Genomic DNA, 6,246 nt, shown 5'->3' with positions numbered 1-6,246 from the left:
GTTCATCCACAGGTTCTTCAGTCACCCTCAGACTACATGGGATCGCCTGCTCTGAGACACCCAACCTCTGGGACCAGATCTGTTTTCTTTTATGTCAGCATTTGGACTAGAGTTAAATTTCTTACCTTAACCATGTCATGAATGGTGACAGTTATGTGTCTCAAAAAAGTCTACAAAGGCCAATGTGCCAAGACAAAAAACTAACTAAACTAATACTTCCTAAACATAATACTTTCCAAGATGAAATCTAAAAGAAACGTTAAAGAAAGTGTTAAAATTGGCTTTTTTTCCCTCCATGTGAAGACTGAAGCACTGCACATCCAGTAGATACCTTACTTCATGGTGATATATGCAGTGTAGAAGTTACATGCTCAGTCTTCACAGAATGGGGTTAGCAGATTTCTAGAAAATATCTTCAGAAAAGTGTATTTTCTATGAGATAGGCATGTGAAAAGGCCTGTGAACAGTAATATTTCTAAACACCTAACTGAATCAAAGACTCAGCTATCCAAGGTTCATTGACTGAGCTCAGGAAGGCTTCCTGAGCCCATGTGTCTGAAACACAGAGCCTCTCTTTGTTTCTGAGCAGAAATCTTAAAGGTTTGAATCTAGATTTGTTACCTCTTGGGGAATGTTATGTCAGAGTATGGGTATTGCAAAGAGAAGGAAGATACCCTTGGTATCTTTTCTTTGCATGGAGTAAGTAGAAATATGCAGGAACAAGAAAGAGTTGACATAATATCCAGTCCCCTTCAGCTAGTGGCTGGCAGAAAAATTCACTCTACTGGAGGAATCCAAAGAGCAGGAAAGGATTGTTATATTAAAGTTGTCCTTTTAAGTCTGCTTTTACTCAGTAGTCAGAAAATACATCAAGATGGAAATATGTACCTGTGACCTTCTTTTCTTGTATTCCCAGTCCTACAGGTAATTAGTCTCCTACTCCTCACACCAGAAGGTCTAAGGCAGAAGGCGTGAAACCTGAGGGTAATATATATTCTGTGATACCAAGGAATGCTCCAGTTCCCATGAATGAATATTCAGCCCTGACAGAAATTCAATTCAGTATCAGCATGAGGTCTGACAGGTAATCCCTATCCCCTGCCATGGGTCCTATGGTAAATAAACATATTCCCCAATGGTTTCCCAAGTGCATTCCAGCAAAGTGTCAAATCAAGAGACTAAAATGTGGTGAGACACCAGCTGGCACCAACAGCAGTTTGGCATGGAGGCAGGAATTGTGAGGGCAGCTGAGGAGTAGAGGGGGACAGTAGCAGGAGCTGGGGCATAGGAGGAGTGGGAGAGACATGGTCAAGATGCCTACAGGTATCCAGGTTTATTCATGGGTATATGACCAGAGGTGAGAAGGAAGCTCTGTAAAACAGGACCTAGGGAAGGAGATTCAACTACTCACTCACAGTCTGATCCTGGGGGCTCCTTTGGAAGTTCCAGCTGGCTCCCACCAGACCAGATTGAAGCTATCAGAGTAAAATCCAGTGCTGTAGCATTAGGAGGTAGAAATTAAAAGAGGATGCTTGGAAAGAATACCTCTTGTTATCACACATGTAACAGCAGATTCGTTCCCCAGCTAAAATTTCATTTAACCTCTCCCTTGTATAGGTTGGAGATGCACAGCAGGACAAGGAGGAGGAAACTAGTAATGAAAGGAAAAGAAGAAAGTCTATCCTTTACTTGCACTTGCAAAGTGTGGTGGTGCATCTCCCCATCTCCGGCCTCAATATGTTCTGAGAAAAGCTTGCCAAGCCTCAGCCCTGACCAACAGCACCTGGGCTGGGCAACTGTTGAGCTTATTAAAAATACCATCTGCTCCCAGGAACTTGTGCTGCCTAATGAGCTCCTCCCCTCATTTTTTAACAACCTTGGAAGCTTTTTTTGCCTGAATAACAACTCAAGTGGAACAATATTTTTGTTCTCATACATTCAAAGAAAGTTTCCAATCTGAAGTGCAGCCAAGATAAAACATTGCTATGACTAAAGCAGATTGTCTTGCAGCCCTATAAACAGTGGTTTAAAATGAGACCCTTTGAGCTGTCCTGTCACAGCAGCCTGTGACCAGCAACCTCCCTCTGAGCAGAGCATGTCTCAGAGGCAACAAACTCTCAGGTTTGCTGTACTGGCATCTGAAAAGGCACCTGAAGCGAGTATTCCACTACCTTGAAGGGCAATTTTTCATAGTTACCTTGTACAGACTCTTTATGTCTGTGTGCATGCAAGCATGCATATCAAATGTGGGAGAAATGCTGCTCTCCTTGATTCTTAAGTACTTTAGATTTGTAAGGAAGTTAGGCCTGTATGTAAATTACTGTTGTGATATAGTAAATCCTATATGAATTCCTTGCCAAATTGTTTAAATTATGAAATAAATTAGGTGAAATGTTGTTAAGTTTAAGTACTATCAAATTTAAATGCTGTTAAGTGTTATTGGGCCCTTAGGGTTTGGATTGATTTGCTCTGGATTTTTTTTGTTGCTTTTCCTCAGTATGCCTTAACCATCTAGTAAGCAGTAGATTAAACCTTGCCAACAAATTTTGTCATGCTGCCACTTTTATATTAAACCTGTTCTTATTGATGCCTTTGTTGGCAATTCTTTAATCAATCTTAAAGCACTCTTTCATGATACAGATGCATAGGAAGAATTTAAGCAGGAAAGAGGAACAGGTGTAATGTGTTCATGGAGAAGTAATTCTCTCAAACAAGGAGAAAACAGCAGGGCAAAAAATGGAGATGAAAGAAAACCATTCTTACATTCTGGGAATGGAAAAGGTGCCCCTAAGGGCTCCACTTTGCACTTGGAAGGAGTGAGGGGAATTGACCAAAGTGCCTGGATACTGGAGGCATCCTGTTGGCCCTGCAGCCAGCCTGCTGCCCAGCTGCTGCACAGCCTGCCTTGTTTACAGCTGTTTCCCCAGCAGATCTCTGAGTGGAGAACATGGCTGTAAAACCAGCAAGCACTTCAGAACTTTTTGCTTAGAATGGGGGCTCAAACCAAGATATCTCTTCATTACTGGTTCCCTACTCAGCAGCAGAGCGTGCTTTGTGTGTGCCCTTCTTCTCCTTTTCCCTACTTCATCTTCTACTCCTTTTTCCTCCTTTCATCTTTTTCTTGAGAAAACTGAAAGTAATGGTTTAATTCTCTCTTAAATTCTGAATTATTTTCTCATGACCCTTTAATATGCTGCAACTACAAAGCATAACCAAAAAACCCTCAAAAAATAAACAAAATAACCTCACAAAAAACCAAAATCAAACAAAAAAAAGAAAAAAAAACCACACCCAAACTAACCAAACAACCAAACAAGAAAAATAAAAACAAGTAAATCTTTGTTTTCTAGGTTTTTTTTTTTTAATCAGGCATACAGACAGGCTAAAGGATGAATGCTTATTAGGTAATTTGGGTGGATTTCCATAGGACAATAACCTCTTGGTGCTGAATTCTTCAAATCTAGCAAGCAAGAAGACTCCCTGACCATGCCCTGAGAATTTCTGAACTTTTCCGTATTTCAGAGTTGGATTTTTCTGTTTACTGTTGATTTTTGTTATTTTCACTTATAATTAAAAAACTACAATCAATATGTGAAGGCTCTGTGGTAACGAAATCCATGCAACTAAGAGCTAGGTGCTACTTTAAAAGAATTTAAAAAAATTCTGCCGAGCAGCTATTCAGTGAGGTGTGTCACAGCTAGCACTTCCTCTCTAGCAGAAATAAAATAATTGAAGGCTCTTCATTAAACTACTCTTATATGTAAAATTATGTATCTTTACCATTTGGACAATGAAACTCTTCTCTTTTGGTCAAACTTGAAAATCTTTCAGATTTAAGAGAAAAAGTTATAATATTCTGAAAATTCAGGCATGAGAAATAAGGAATTAAGCTAATGTAATTTCATAATTGTGATTACCAAAGATGGGTCTTCACAGCTTAACATTTTGGTCTGCCACATGCATCCCAGCATTTATCTAAGTGTCCCTGTGAACACAATCACACTGCAAGACAGCACAGATGGCAAAAGTATTTCCATACGCTTTGAAGTGTTCTTCTAAAGGAAGCAAAAATTCTTCAGAAACAGAAAAAAAAAAGTAATTGAAATATGGTTTAATTTTGAACTTCTTTTAATATTAAAGTTCATCAAGTTTGATTAAAACAGAAATTTTAACCAAGAGTGAACTGCTCACTGAAGAACAGCTGTGTATAGTCTGCAGCTGATTTTCCACAGCAGCATGCTGTTCACAGTCCTTCAGCTCCCTCTGCTGCTTATTCGACTCACAAATTTTTCATATTTGCATGGAGTTTTTACTCATTTTTTTTAACCTCTGTTTCAATGAGAATAAAGGATGCAGGTTAAAATTGCACCTGAAGCAATGAGATGATTACCCAAATTGATAAACAGTGTGTGCAAAGTTCCATGTAATTATTGTCCCTCCTTTTTTTGGGAATGAGAAGAAGCCCATCAGACCGCCCTGATTGCTTTCTGGTGACTTGCTGTGCATATATTCTGCCATTATAATTTGACTTTGTAAAACTGAAAAGCATCCATTGCTTAAACTGACTTTTTATGGATATGCAATTTTATTAGATAGAATCAAAGAATCATTTGGGCTGGAAAGATCATTGAGTCTGACTGTTAATGTAACAATGCCAAGTCCACCACTAAACGTGTCTTCTAATTACTTTCAGGGATGGTGACTCAGCCATTGCCCTGGACAGCCTGTTCCAATGCTTGACAACCATTTCCATGAAGAAGTGTCTCCTAATATCCAATCCAAACCTCTTCTGGCACAACCTGAGGTTGTTTCCTCTTGTCCTGTCACTTGTTTGGGAAAAGAGACCTGGCTACAACCTGCTTTCAGGTAGTCATCGGGAGAGACAGTTTCCCCCGGACCCCTTTTCTTCATGATAAAGAACCCAAATTTCTTCAACTGCTTTCTATATGACTTGTGATCTAGATGCTTCATCAGCCCTATTTTCCTTTTCTGAACATGCTCCAGCACTTGAAGTGAGGGGCTCAAAACTGAGCACAGGATTCAAGATGTGGCCTCACCAGTGCTGAGTATAATGGGGTGATCATTGCCCAGGCCCTGCTGGCCTCTATTTCTGATACACATCAGGATGCCATTGACCCTCTTGGCCACCTGGTCACACGCTGGCCCACGCTCAGACAACTGTCAACCAACAGCCGCAGGCGCATCTTTCCAGGCACTCTCCCCCCAGCCCGTAGTGCTGCACAGAGTTGTTGTGACCCACAAGCAGGACCTGGCTCTTCACCTTGATAAACTTCATACCACTGATCTCGACCCATCAATCCAGCCTGACCAGAGCCCTCTACAGAGCCTTCCAACCCTGGAGTAAATCAACACTGCCGCCCAGCTTTGGTGCATCTGCAGATGGTGTCATCTGCAAACTTGCTGAGGGTGCACTTGATCCCCCCCATCCATATAATCAAAAAAGATATTACACAGGACTGGCCCCAATACTGAACCTTGGAATGACCCGCAGCCAACTGGATGATGGATCCCTTGGATTTGTTCTGCTCCCTGCCCCTGTCTCCCAGGCCAGGGGGGCTGGATTCTCAGAGAACAACTGGTCTTAACTACTAAAGACTGAGGCAAAAAAGGCATTGAGTACCTCAGCCTTTTCCTCATTGTTACTGTGTTTCCCTCCCATCCAATAAAGCATCAAGAATCTCCCTAGCCCTCCTTTTGTCACAAAGGTATTGATTGAAACACTTTTATTGGCTGTTTTACGCAATAGCCAGATTAAGTTCTAGCTGGGTTTTGGCCCTTCTAATTTGCTCACTGAAAAACCTCATGATATCCTTGTTCTCAGACCTCCTGAGAGGTCTGACCCTTCTTCCTTCCAATTCTTCTGTTTTCCCTGAGTTCCAGCCAAAGCTCTCTGTTCAGTCAGTCTGGCCTGCTCCAGCCCCTTCACAATTTCCTTCTTGAAGATGTCCAGCATTCTTGGACTCCTTTGCCCTTCAGGATTTCCTCCCAAGGTACCCTGCCAACCAAGCCCCTAAACAGGATGAAGTCTGCCCTCAAGAAGTCCAAGGTAGCAGCTCTGCCGAGTCCCTTCTTTACTTCGCCAAGAATTGCACAAAATCAAACATTTTGTGATTATAGTGCCCAACATGGCCTCTGTTTCACAGTGATATACTATGAAACATAGTACATGTTAAGATATACTATGAAACATATTATATAAATGTAAAGAATTGTGTCTTTCTATAG

Source organism: Serinus canaria, chromosome 1A, assembly GCF_022539315.1.
Source record: "Serinus canaria isolate serCan28SL12 chromosome 1A, serCan2020, whole genome shotgun sequence".
In the NCBI taxonomy this organism is placed as follows: Eukaryota; Metazoa; Chordata; class Aves; order Passeriformes; family Fringillidae; genus Serinus; species Serinus canaria.
This window is presented reverse-complemented; position numbering follows the sequence as displayed.